At 44.7% G+C, this 14,666-nt stretch overlaps 1 pseudogene; it reads left to right on the top strand.

Moving 5' to 3' along the window:
* Nucleotides 1–12,737: 12,737 nt before the first annotated feature.
* Nucleotides 12,738–13,509, top strand: LOC123002077 (thioredoxin-like; annotated as a pseudogene).
* The last annotated feature ends 1,157 nt before the right edge of the window (nucleotides 13,510–14,666 follow it).

The raw sequence follows: 14,666 nt of genomic DNA, 5'->3' as shown, positions 1-14,666 counted from the left end.
AACCGTGGCAGGGAGAGTTTCTGCCCATCTCCACATGCCTGCCCCAGGCTCCTGTCCTCAATGGTTGGGACCAACCTCTTCCTACAGGCCAATGCCTTTGGTTCCCAACCCTCTATAACGAAGGAATCTCTCTGACAGAATGGAAGAACGTGGGATCCGAAACCAGGATTCTGGTGCCAACTTTACCCCTGAGTAGCTAAAGAGGAAAAAATCCTTAACTTTTCTGAGCCTGTTTCCACATGTATGAAAATGTCTATGTGGGTATTAGGAAGTCGGACAGCAACACTGGCCCAGAAAATTATTCGGATGAGAAAATGGATGTGTTGTGTGCCAGTCACAGCCTATCAGTAATCAGTGTTGTAGCTGGACCAGCCCTTGGGGTTCTCCTTATGACTGCAAGACACCCGCCCTCAGCACTAACCAACAGGAGACTTTGAAAGAGATGAGGTTTATTACTTATAAGGAAATCACATGGTACACCTGGGGCCACACAGTGAGGTCATAGCTTGGGCCTGGGGTTCTGCTTCTATTGGGGTAGAGGATGGGTGCTTAGAGTTTTGCAAGCTCACTCTTTATTGGTGAATTTAAAACATTAAGAGTGGAGGGGTGCCTGGCTAGCTGGGTTGGTGGGTGGAGCATGCAACTCTTAATCTCAGTGTTGTGAGTTCGAGCCCCATGTTGGGTGGGGAGTACTTAAAAATAAAATCTTTTTTAAAAACCCATAAGAGGAGTGCCTGGTGGCTCAGTCAGTTAAGCATCGACTCCTGATTTTGGCTCAGGTCGCGATTTCAGGGTTGTAAGATTGAGCCCCAGTGCGGAGCCTGCTTAAGATTCTCTTTCTGCCCCTCACCACCTCTAAAAAAAAATTTAAAAACCCCCGTAAGAGTGGGAATTGAAAGTACAGGAAGAGAAAAAACAAGCAGCTCAAATAGTTAGTTATCAAACAAACTCAACGTAGATTCCTAAAACAATGGAGCTTCCAGTGGTGAGGTGGGAGGGTTCACAGCCTGGCTCTTTATCTAGTTGTGTGGCTGGCAACGTGTTTATTCAAGATAGCCATCTTTTAAATGATTGCCTCTTTTTTCCCCCGTATTTATTGAGAAATAATTAACCCGTATCACTCTATTACTGTATAAGTTTAAGGAGTACAGCCTAATGGTTTGATTTACATATATTGTGAAATGATCACCACAATAGCTTCAGCTAACATTCATCATCTCATATAACTCCCATAAAAAGAAAAAAAGAAAAGGAAAAATCATTTTTTTCTCCTTGTAATGACAACTCTTAGGTTTTACTCTCTTAACATCTTTCCCATATATCATACAGCACCGTTGGCTAACATAACGTTGCGCGTTACATCCCCAGAACTTATTTCTCTTATAACTGGAAGTTTGTACCTTTTTTTTTTTTAAAGATTTTATTTATTTATTCAACAGAGATAGAGACAGCCAGCGAGAGAGGGAACACAAGCAGGGGGAGTGGGAGAGGAAGAAGCAGGCTTATAGCAGAGGAGCCTGATGTGGGGCTCGATCCCATAACGCCGGGATCACGCCCTGAGCCGAAGGCAGACGCTTAACCGCTGTGTCACCGAGGCGCCCCTAGGAAGTTTGTACCTTTTGATCCCCTTCCTCTGCTTCCCCGTCCCCACCCCCACCTCTGGTAACCACAAATCTGATCTCTTTTTCTCTGAGTTTGGTGGCCTTTTTGTGGTTATTGTTCCATATATAGGTGAGATCATACAGTATTTATCTTTCTCTGTGTGACTTGTTTCACTTGGCGCAATGCCTTCAAGCTCTATCCACATTACCACAAAGGTAAGATTTCCTCATTTTTTATGACTGAATAATATTCCACATATATACTTACATACCACAACTTCTCTATTCATTTATCCCGCTCTAGTTGTTTCTGTGTGTTGGCTAATGTAAATAGTGCTTCTATCAGTACGGCAGAACAAATACCTTTTCAAGTTAGCGTTTCTGTTTCCTTTAGACATATTCCCAGAGGTGGAATTGCTGGATCATATGGTAGTTCTTGGTTTTCTTTTTAGAGGATCTTCCATACTGTTTTTCACAGTGGCTGCACCAAATTACAATCCTCCTGACAGAACAGTGCACAAGGGTTCCCTTTTCTCCACAGCCATGCCAGCATTTACTATCTCTTATCTTTCTGATGATGGCTGTTCTAACAGGCGTGAGGTTTGAGTTTGCGTTCCCCTACTGACTATCGACATCGAGCATCTTTTCATGTACCTGTTTATCTTTTGTATGTCTGCTTTGGTCCTTTGACCATTTTTTAAAAGATTTTATTCACTTATGAAAGAGAGAGAAAGAGAGCAGGGGGAGAAGTAGAGGGAGAGGGACAAGTAGACTCTGCACTGAGCGCGGAGCCCAACGCAGCGCTCCATCCCAGGACCCTGAGGTCATGACCTGAGCCGAAACCAAGAGTCAGATGCTCAACCAACTGAGCCAATGCCCCAGCAATCAAAAGTTAAGTTAATCACTTGCATTAAAAAAATAGAAAAGGAAGGAAGGAAGAACAGAAAGAAGGAAAAGAAAGAAAAAGAAAGAAAGAAAGGTAAAGAAAGAAAGAAAAGGAGGAAGGAAGGAAGGAAAGAAGGAAGAAAACGATCAGAGCCTGCATTGTAGTAGAAGCATGTATTACACAATTGCAATATGTGATGATTATTAATCTACCTACTTATTAACAGCATCAAGCCTATGAGTTTCCAGCCCTTCTGCTCCTCACTGGTGCACAACCAGTGATGAATCCCAAACTCTAGTCCCTCAAGTCTCGACTTTAGCTTCTTCCCAAATCTGGCCCCTCAGTGCCTTCTTTATTCCTTTCTAAAGACTGCTCGAAGTGTTTATCTGCCCCATCCTACCTCACCTCTCCTAGCCAGACTAGAGAACGTTGTTGATGTGGCTGTCGTGATTCTCCATAGCACTCTGCTCAGCCCTACCCTCCCTGCCATCTAGGGCCTGAGGATCTCCTGAAGACTCCATGATCACTCTTGCCCAGATGCCAATCTCAAGTGCATGTCCAGCTGGACAGAGGGACGTGCCATCATGATCTTGAATAACCTCAGGGGGCACTCAGCTGGCCTGGCCTCAGTTCTGACCCCCTACTCCAGCCAGGTTCTAGATGTCAACCCCAGGCATATATTCTTGTGGTCTGGCTGCTCAGTCTAACCTTGCCCAGATTTCCAGTTAGCCATTTGTTGCTGAGATAAGAGTAAGGGCCCCTGGGATAATCCAGGAACAGGCAGCCATCACACAATGTGCCTTTGGGTTGAGAAAATGAGGTCAGCGACTACACAAGTGGGTGTAGGGAAGAGGATAGGCTCTGGGAAATTACGTAAGCAAGGGAAGCTGCAAAAATACCTCAAGGAAAGAGGAGTGGGGAAGGATGACTTAGAGGAAATTCATGGAAACGTTCATACTGACAGTGTACAAGGGAACAAACTTCTGCCACAAGTCACAGATATTGATCACAGGCCTTGGGACAAAGCCCAACCCAAATTCTGCCTTGAAGGGATAAGGATGAGGACAAGAATGGAACATGGATGGAGAAGGAATCCGGCGGGATTAGAAGGCACTGGGATGGGGGATGGAGAAGATGCGGATGATATTGGACGGAAAAGCTTCAGGGTCAGGCGAGAAGGGAGTGGATGAGGATGGGGAGGTGCGAAGGCTGAGCTCTGTAGGAAAGGAATGTAGGCTGGCTCTTTGCCCCTTTTTCCAACTTTCCAGACTACTTTCTACCCCACTTGAGAGGAGAGAAAGTTCACAAGATGTGGAAACCTTCCCACTGATTTGTTAAGAATTTTTGAGTAAGTGGAGCCAATCTAGCAAAGTAGTTGAGAGTAAGGGCTCCCCCCTTTTTAGACTTATTTATTTATTTTAGAGAGTGCACACGCATGTGAACATGGGGGGACAGATGAAGAGAGAATCTTTTTTTTTTTAAGAGTTTATTAGAGATTTAAGATTTTATTAAGAGAGAGAGAGACCACATGAGCACAAGCAGGGGGAGTGTCAGGCAGAGGGAGAAGCAGACTCCCCGCTGAGCAGGGATTTTTTTCCCCCCTGCAGTTGGGGGACTCAATACCAAGACCGTGGGATCATGATCTTAGTCAAAGGAGACACTTAACTGACTGAGCCATCTAGACGTCCTGAGAGTAAGGGCACTTGAGTCAAGCTGGGTTTAAGAGCCAGCTGAGTGGGGTGCCTGGGTGGCTCAGTCGTTAAGCATCTGCCTTTGGCTCAGGGCGTGATCCCGGGGTCCTGGGATCGAGCCCCACATTCGGCTCCCTGCTCTGCTGGGAGCCTGCTTCTTCCTCTCCCACTCCCCCTGCTTGTGTTCCCTCCCTCGCTGGCTGTCTCTCTCTCTCTCTGTCGAATGAATAAATAAATAAAATCTTAAAAAAAAAAAAAAAGACTAAGACCCAGCTGGGCAACCTTAAGCAAACAAAGGAAATTCTCAGTGCCTCGTTTTGTAGGTTACAAGTGTTCAGGCAAAGATAATGTGTGGAGAGCCCTTAACTGTGCCTGGCACCTAGTAATACTGGTCTTATTATTATTTTCATTAAGAGAAGTTGAGGATCCGGAAGGCAGAGCACTATATTCTGAGGAATGTGGAGTGTTTGGGTCTTGAGTGATGTCAAGTGCCTGTCCTGTGCGACCACTCCCCCAGCTTTTCATCTCCCCAAGAAAAGAGGGGAGGAGGCTTGCCCTACTGTCTAGGGATACCTGGCCGCCAAATCATCTGGAAGTCAGTCCATCCTGGCCTTGTCTGACATGGAACGTGACAAAGTGAGCTGATCACCTCCTGACCAGTCTCCAGAATTCTGTAAAGGGTGTGAGAATCTCTCCAGCCAATTTCACAGGAATTCTTCTCCCTGGAGAGTGACCTCAGATGAACTGTAATGTGAAGGCACTTCCTTTTCTGAGAGTGAGAGGTTAGCAGTGTGATTCTGGGAGAGACTGCCCAAAACACATTGGGTGCTGGAATCAAGACCTGGATTCTATTTCCAGCCAGCCTATTAAAATCACTGTGCAACCTTAGGGAAGTTCCCCCTGAGTTCTCTGGGCCTCAATTTCCTCACCAAGAAAGTAAAGGGATTAAGCTAAGATCCCTTGCAGACCTAAAATTTCACTATTCCTTCCTACACTTGTCATCTAAAATGAATGGATGCCCCCATATTAGGAAAAAGTCTTCGTAGGCCTCTCATTCCAAGTTCAATTGGCCAGGGGAAGGGAAATGACATTTAAGATTCAATATCAGGTTTACAAAAATTTCCTCATTTAATCCTCATACTAACTCTTGGGGGAGATATTGTTGCCCTTATTATACGGAGGAGGTGCCTGGAGCTCAGAGAGCAAATTGTCCACAAGTATCCAGCTGGTAACAGGCAAAATCAGGATTTGAACCCAGGTCCCATGAAATCTCCGAATCTCTGCTCTTTCCACCCTGGTGCCTCTAAACGTATAGAAAGAGAAGGAAATCACGAAGCAATCAAACTACAGTGCAGTGACTATAGTTAATAACACCATATCCATATTTACAATTTGCTGAGTAGACCTTAAAAGGAGTCATCTCAAGAAAAAAAAATTGTAACTATATATGGTGATGGATGTTAACACTAACTGTGGTGATCATTTTGGAATATATACTCGGAATCATGATGTTGTACATCTGAAACTAACATAATGTTTTATGTCAATTATAACTCAATAAAAAAGGCGATCAACATATTTATAATTTGTTTCTCACTGTTAAGTGTTCAAATGGTATTTATTGAGCAACTGCTGTGAACCCAGAGTGTATCAGATCACACAAGGCCCAAAAGGAATGAAAGACACACTCCTAACCACCCCCCCCCCCAGGAGTGGAAAATCAGCCCAGCTCTCTTGAGAGGAAGAGCGGTCACTCTTGCAAGCACAGTCCTTGTGTAGTGTCCCTCTTTCCTGTTAGACTGTAAGCAACCAGAGGTAAGATCGGTACCTTTGCTGTTCATGGTCATTTCCTCACTGCCTAGCACAGTGCTGGGGACAGAGCAGATCCTCAGAGGGGGTTTGGTGAATAAGTTATACGACACAATAAGTGATGGATGAAATGCCCAGATGATGGAAGAGTTGTGAGGACTGGAGGCTTTCAGAAAAGGTCTCTGAAGGAGGCAGACTGTGTTTGCTGTACCTTGAAGGACCGAGAAGGTCAATTATACAAATTCACCCCTGGGCTGGACTCTACTTCTATTCAAGTCCAGTCTTGAGCTGTGTTCCCCTTCCACAGTCAGACCTTCCTAAAGACAGCATCCTCAGAAGGAGAGAATAGCTCTGAATTTCTATTATCTTTGCATCTGCTAACACCACGTGTGATATGGCTACCTTGTCAGTGTCAGTGACTTCTGAAAGAGGGTTGTCACCTTAGCATGTCATCCTATAGGAAACAGGAGTCTCGCCTGGTCTGGGCCCAGGAGAGGTTGATATCTTTAGAATGCACAGGCTTTGGGGGATAGGCTGGAGTGGCCTCCAGAAGGGACAGAGGCAGTTAAGGCTGTGTTTTCCAGAGGACAGGAACAGCAGTACCTGGAGTGGTGGAAGGAAGGGTAGACAAAGTAATGGAGTTACTCTCTGAGTCAGGCCCAGGGCTGGGTTCCCAGCTACACTCTCTCGTCTAGTTTTTTCAGCAGCCCTGTGAGGTCATAACATCTGGACATCCAGCTGTAAGAGAATAGTTAAGTAAACTACAGAACCAAACAATATTATGTAACCATTTACAATGAAAATTATTAGGTGAGTAATCTCATAGTTAGGAAATTTGGCAAAGTATCTCCAGAGTAAAAATATTTAAGCCCTTCCCCCCCACTAATTCCTCTAGTAGGAACCTATCCCCAGAAAATTACAACAACAAAAAATCTGGACAAAGATTTACATTTATAGATGCAAATGCACCGAAATTGTCATAGTGATTATTTCTAGGTGACAATGTTATTGGTGATCTTATTTTTCTCTTGTAATTTTGTTCACTGTTCAAAAATATAAGATATTTCTAATAAGAGGAAAAGAGAAACATTAAAAATGGATTCCAGTTGGGCACCTGGGTGGCTTGGTTGGTTAAGCATCTGCCTTTGGCTCAGGTCATGATCCCAGGGTCCTGAAATCGAGTCCCGCATGGGGCTCCCTACTCTGCAGGGAGTGTGCTTCTCCCTCTGCCCCTCCCTCCACTCATTTTCTCTCTCTCCCTCAAATAAATAAATAAAATCTTTAAAAAAACGGATTCCAGTCCAAACAAAAGTCTTTTGGGAAAAACTATAATTACAAAGATGTTGTAAACATATGAAAATGGCTAATATTTATTACTATGTAAAAATAAATCATATCTATGTTTTGATGGTAACTACGAAAATATTTATAAATTGTTAATAGTTCTTATCTTTGGGGGTGGAGTAGAACTGAGAGTGACTCATTTTTCTATTAACGCATTTCTGTGATTTTTTTAATAAGACGTATATATCACTTTCATAATCATAAAAAATAGAGAAATTTTAAAATTATGATTACATATAAGCAAGGACTAGCAACAGAGAAAAAAGTTGACATGTTACAGCGATGGTTGTTGTCAGATCAAAATTTGTATTGTAGCTGTGTCAAAAGAAAAATTTTTTTAAAAATCAGTATTTCTGTTTTAACGCATTAGGTGTGTGTTGGTTTTTTGTGCAGCAATATAAAACTGTAACATCCTCTAACACATCATCCTGTATATTTTACTTTGTATAAAACCTACAAGGCCCAGTTGATCTCTTTCCTTCCAGTCACCACCCTCAATTAAATGTCAGCTCCATGTCCGTCTAAGCCATTTCTATGAATGGTGTCTGGCATATAATAAATGCGTGGAAAACAATTTTTAAAAAAAAAATCAATGTTTCACCTCAAAAAGGAAAAGGTGGTTAAAAGGAACCTAAAGAAGGAAGAAACAGTGGGAAAAATGCTGAAGAACTGCAAATATCCAATTGGTTAGATAGCATTTATTCTGAAAGAAAGAAAAGAGGAAAATATTTTCACCTCCCCAAAGGAGCAGATGGGTGATCCTTGAAAATTGCATTAATATCCTTCAGCATAGGGGCGCCTGGGTGGCTCGGGCCATTTAGCAGCCGACTATTGATTTCAGCTCCAGATCATGATCTCAGGGTTGTGAGACCAAGCCCTGTATTGGGCCCCATGCTCGGTGGGGAGTCTGCTTAAGGATTCTCTCTCCCTCTCCCGCTGCACCTCTCCCTGTTTGCACTCTCTTTCTCTCTCCAAAAAAAACAAAACAAAAACAAAAACAAAACAAAACACCAAACTTCAGCATGGAAATCCTACTTCTAACAATCCTACAGAAATATTTTATGTATTTATGTGGAAAAATCCATGTACAATAAAATTCATTGTATTTATAATGGCAACATATTGGAAGAAACCTACATGTTCACCTACAGGATAATGATATAAGATATGTAATGATATATGGTACACCCATATATTCCACCCAGTGAAATAATTTTAGCATTAAAAAGAATGTATATGGTCTACACGGACTATCATGTAAATATCAGTACCGAGGATATGATCCCATTTTTGTACAATTAAATCTGAGTAGGTATGATATAGATATATGGATATAGTGTATGTATAGCGTTTGGGGTGTATCAACAAGGACATACTCCAAATTATTAACCATGTGGGGTTCTACAAAAACGGGGATTGAGGTAAGGTAGGGACACTTTGTTTCTCAGCTGAGTTAAATCTCCATTCTACAGGACAGCAAATAATTAGCAATGCCAAGAATACTAGCCTAGAAAGCCTGAATAGAGCCAAATTAAACAGAGAAGTTGATTATAATGCAAACCACCTGCCCCCACCACCTACCTAAGCAGCTAACCAGACAGAACACCAAGGTCCAAGGGCCACTATGATCCAGCCTATCACAAAGAAAATGCAGCATCACTGTGGTCGAGGGATCGGTCATTTGAGCTCAAACCCCCACGAGCCAGTGATCTCCACCCAAGTTCCATCACTGCACTGACCCTTAATGTGAGGGCAAGATGAGATAATATTTGTAAAGTGCACAGTGCGACCCAATCTTCCACATTTCCCTGCACAGCTACTTGCCAAGTCTGTATATTCTGAGATGAGATCAAATAGGATCATATAAATGTGGGTGCACTACTTGGTGAATGGTTGCGGGGGGCTGGTAAGAAAAGTTTTAAGAAAGCTAGAATAAAAATTTTTTGAGCCTCCCGTCTCAAGCATGGGGAAAGAGAAGAGCCTGAAAGAAAAGCCCCACAACACGAAGGTAAAGGAAGTCACCGCATAAGGTAAGGACCCCAGTTGGTCTTGCACTCTAGGAACATATTTCAAGAAATGGAAACCTTGAAAGAATTCACCAACAGAGGTCATGGGTTGCAGAAGTAATTCTTGGTAACAGTGGGGACATGAACACAGAAGTGATCTGAAAGACTGAGGTCCTGTCTAATGGCATGAGGTCTAATTAAATGGTATATCAGCTTCGATATCCTGAGAACTACCAGGCAAGTGAACAGTGAGGTTCACAGGGGTTTCTAGACAGCCATATGCTATCAAAGGGTTGGTAAGGCTGGAGAGGAAACTTAAACCCATATTTCTCTAAAGCAAGATTAAAATATGAAATTGATAGTAGAAAGGATAAAAATATTCCATTAAAGATTCTCATGGTAAAAACCAGTTTAAAAAACTAGAATGGTGAGGTGATGTTCTCTTCTGACCTAACTTCCAAGGACCCAGAAAACACAAAGTCTTCTACAGAAATTGCATACAGGGAAAGGAAGCAAAAGAAGAAGCCAAGGCAGGTCTGAGGGAGAAGGGAGCCATGCACGCCATCATCACAGCCACAGCGAGTACCAGCTGAGTTCCTCGGACAGTGGAAGGGTCATCGATGATTCATTAACAAAACTCGGCACAATGAAGATGCAGGCATCTGGGGACTCACAGGAGGCACCAAGGACTGACCCGCTGTTGACAGGCACTCTGCTGGTCCTCAGATACAGAAGTTGATTAATTAAAAAGGTGAAGGATAGGGACGCCTGGGTGGCGCAGTCGTTAAAGCGTCTGCCTTTGGCTCAGGGCGTGATCCCGGCGTTCCGGGATCGAGTCCCACATCGGGCTCCTCCGCTATGAGCCTGCTTCTTCCTCTCCCACTCCCCCTGCTTGTGTTCCCTCTCTCGCTGGCTGTCTGTCACATAAATAAATAAAGTCTTTAAAAAAAAAAAAAAAGGTGAAGGATAGGGGCGCCTGAGTGGCTCAGTCATTAAACATCTGCCTTCGGCTCAGGGCATGATCCCAGGTCCTGGGATGGAGCCCCGCATCAGGCTCCTCCACTGGGAGCCTGCTTCTTCCTCTCTCACTCCCCCTGCTTGTGTTCCCTCTCTCGCTGGCTGTCTCTCTCTCTCTGTCAAATAAATAAATAAATAAAATCTTTAAAAAAAAAAGGCGAAGGATACAGCCTCATGACATGCGGACAGCTGGCTTCTCAAAACTAGCGGGTCCACCCCACAGGCCACATGACTGACCCTTGGGCCCATGATGTAACAGATCACCCTGCCCAGACTGCCCAGGGGTCTGCTGGGGTCAGGGGTAGTGTTCTAATTGTTTGAGAGTGGGTAGCTCCCTCTGTCTCCCTGCTTCTGGGAACTGGCTACAGCCAAAGCCTTTTTGGGACTGGAGAGTGTCCCCTGCCTTGGGGGTCCGTGCTGCTTATGCTTTTCTGTGGTTAAGTCTGAAAGCCAGTGGATTGTGATTCCCTTATTCATTTTCCTTCTTTCCATTTAAAAAGATTTCATTTATTTACTTTAGAGAGAGAAAGAGAGAGAGCGGGGGGGGGGAGGAGCAAAGGGAGAGAGAGAGAGAGAATCTCAGACAGACTCTCCGCTGAGCAAGGAGCCTAGCTCGGGGCTCAATCCCACAATCCTGAGATCATGACCTAAGCTGAAATCAAGAGTCGGCTACTTAACCCACTGAGTCACCCAGGCGCCCCTCCTTATTCATTTTCTTAAACTCCAAAAGTGATACAGGATCCCGGTTTAAAAATATTTTTTTTCAATCAATAGAGAAATGTATATGATTTTTTTTTGTTTTTTTGTTTTTTTTAAAAAAGATTTTATTTATTTATTTGACAGATAGAGACAGCCAGCGAGAGAGGGAACACAAGCAGGGGGAGTGGGAGAGGAAGAAGCAGGCTCCCAGCGGAGAAGCCTGATGTGGGGCTCGATCCCAGATCGCTGGGATCACGCCCTGAGCTGAAGGCAGAAGCTTAATGACTGCACCACCCAGGCGCCCCAAAAATGTATATGATTTTAAAAAAGAAATTCCTCCTGTTCCCCTCCCTTCACACAATACAAAACCTTGAAATCTTTTCCTCCAGAGTTAACTGCCATTAACAGTTTGGTGTCTATTCTTATAGGAATTTTTTCCTACATATATTCAAACATAAGCATATATGTGGTTGGGGGGGGGAATAAGGCAAATTACTTAACCTCCGTACCTCAGTTTCCTCAGCTTTAACATGGGGGAATGATATTAATCCACGGGGTTATTTGAAGGTGACATGAGTTAAGACATCGAGCATTCTTAGAAGTGTCTGGCCCAGACCGTACTAAGCCTTCAGCCATTAGCTATTATGATTATTCCCTCATTCTTTTTCACTGTGGAAATGTTAATGACACTGAGAGAGGTGTTACTGACCCCGCTACAGATGCCCAAGAACACACACAAATTAAATAGCTTTCCTAAAATTAGCTGGGGTGGAGGGGGTGTGTTGGTACCAGAACCGAGGACTCCTAACACAGTGTTGTTCTTACCACACCACGGGGCCCCCTACAATCCCTCTTAAAGCCAAAAAGGTTTGGAGTGGGCAGCTGGTCCCTATCTTATTTGGACTCCAGGCCGTCTCCTAGGTCTCCAGGGCTGGGGCTTGCGGCTCAGGTGAGCCTTCCTCTTGCTGCAGTCCTGGGCCCTTGGGGCTTGACTTCCCCTTCTACACACTGAGTCCTGCTGAGGTCTCCTGGCCACTCCGGGCTCAGCTCAAGCTAATGGGCAGGATGGCAATGGCTTGTAACTGAGAGGGAGGTCTGGCTGCTTATGAGGCTACAGATATTTCTAGAGCTCCTTCTGTGTGTGTGAGGCACTGCACTAACCAGGAGGGATATCTCCATGCCTCTGGGGGTCCCTGTCCCACTGGGACCCACTGCTCATGGCTCCTGGGCACAGGGCCTCCTCTGGGGGGTCTCAGGCGCAGAACAGGGCAGACTGGTAAGAAGAAGCTCCTGAGTACAGTTTCCTGGTTTCAGCGCTCCTCTCTGTCGGCCCTCCAGGTCTACTTCTCGTGCCCTTGCCCTAACAGGTTTATGGAAGAGTTGAGGATGCTGGGTCGTGCCGGGCTGAGGCCTTTTCTGCCACCCTGGGAACTTCTCACAAACCTCCAAGCGCCTTTACAGACTCCAGGCGCAGAGCTGGAAAAGTCTTGGGGATCAGCCCCCCTGCTTGTTTACCAGGGGAAGAGATAAGGTTTGGTGAGGGAGAGGCAGGAGCACAAGCACTTATTAAGCACAATCATGGCACCAGTCACCAAGCTAAAGACTTCAACTCTAAGCTCTGTCCGGAGGTTTAGATCCACTTTCATCAATCCTTACAGTCTCTAGTCAGACCCCGGCTGCCAAAATGGTGAAGCAGATGGAGAGCAAGTATGCTTTTCTGGAAGCCTTGAGCGGTGTAGGAGATAAACTGGCAGTTGTTGACTTCTCAGTCACGTGATGTGGGCCTTGCAAAATAAGAAAGCCTTTCCTTCTTTTGGAATCTGTTCTCTCTCTCTCTCTCTTTTTAAATATTTTGTTTATTTATTTGACAGAGATAGAGACAGCCAGCGAGAGAGCGAACACAAGCAGGGGGAGCAGGAGAGGAAGAAGCAGGCTCACAGCGGAGGAGCCCGATGTGGGGCTCGATCCCACAACGCCGGGATCACGCCCTGAGCCGAAGGCAGACGCTTAACCGCTGTGCCACCCAGGCGCCCCTCTCTCTCTCTTTTTTAAACATTTTATTTATTTATTTGTCCAAGAGACAGAGCACAAGCAGGGGCAGCTGCAGGCAGAGGGAGAAGCAGGCAGAGGGAGAAGCAGGCTCCCGCTGAGCAGGGAACCTGATGCGGGACTCGATCCCAGGATCCTGGGATCATGACCTGAGCTGAAGGCAGACGCTTGACCGACTGAGCCACCCAGGTGTCCCAATAGGTGAGCCTTTCTTTCATTACCTCTCTGAGAAGTCTTCCAACGTGGTGTTCCTTCAAGTGGACGTGGATGACAGTTGGGAAGTTGCTTCAGAATATGAAAGCAGATATAGGCCAACCTTCCAGTTTTTCAAAAAGGGACAAAATGTGAGTGAATTTTCTGGAGCTAATAAGGAAAAACTTGAAGCCACCATTTATGAATTAATCTAATTATGTGGTCTGAAAACATAACCAGCCATTGGCTGTTTAAAACTTGTAATTCTTTTTTATTTACAAAAAGGAAAGATCGAGTATGAAGGCTATACACTCAACTGCCATCTGATTATAAGTGACAGTAAAATATTGATTCTTCCCTTTAAAAAAAGACACTTCAATATCACTTCATTCTGTTTCAGTGACAACCTTGAGCTAGGTGTTATTCTTCTTACTTAAAGGATGAAGAACCATGAGGCTTAAAGAATTGAAGTGATTTGCTCAAGGTCATAAGGAAATGGAGTAGGCTAACGTGTACCTACTTCTTTCTTACTGTAGGGAGGTGATGACATCTAAACGCCCCACTAGTCTCTTTCTTTACCACCTCTTCCAAATGCATGGGAGCTTTTCCTCCAGGCGGGCCCATGATGAGACATATTTTGGGTGACAGAAACACCTCCCCCGCCAATCGCTCCAACAATGTCTGTCTTCCCCTTGAAAGCCTCACTCCCTCGGGAACCCTATTCTGAGGGAAGGCAGCATGGCTTCTGGGAACCAGTAAATGGAGCAATGGTGTTCCTTGGGTTCTAGTTTTGTTGGGTGTGCAGCAAGATATGGGAATTTTATACGTGGTACCAGGAGAAGCCAAGTTGGGTTGGCTCAGGGAAGCTCTGGTTGGAGCCTGTCTGTCCCTGTGCTGTGCAGAAAGCCCAGCTGCTCCCCAGAACCAGCAGCCCCAGTCTCCAAAGGCCACAGCTGAGTCACATTCTTCACCCTGCCCTAGATTACTAATTCCTTTACCTCTCAGCTTTTTCCTCATTCACCCTCTCTCAGGTCATGCATTGTCCTCTTTCTGTTTACTGCTAACAGTTTTTTCAGAAGTTCCTTAGAATCTCAATCATTGATACTAGTGACCATGGCAGTCCCCACCCATCCCACTCCACAGAGTAGGTGACAAGAGAGATGATTTACTTTAGTGTTCTTGAAACACGGGATCATGAGCCGAAGGCATTGCTTAACCGACTGAGCCACCCAGACACCCCCGGCTATTTTCATTTTAAAACATAACTTTAGAAAGCAAGAAGTACTAAAATGTATGTACAAAGTAATCATTGCAACTTTATTGTGAGCCCCAAACCTTGTAGACTCTACAAATACCCAAAACCCCTGTGATT

Source organism: Ursus arctos, unplaced genomic scaffold (assembly GCF_023065955.2).
Source record: "Ursus arctos isolate Adak ecotype North America unplaced genomic scaffold, UrsArc2.0 scaffold_36, whole genome shotgun sequence".
Taxonomy (NCBI): domain Eukaryota; kingdom Metazoa; phylum Chordata; class Mammalia; order Carnivora; family Ursidae; genus Ursus; species Ursus arctos.
Note: the sequence above shows the minus strand (reverse complement) of the source record. Positions and strands in the feature narration are given on the sequence as shown.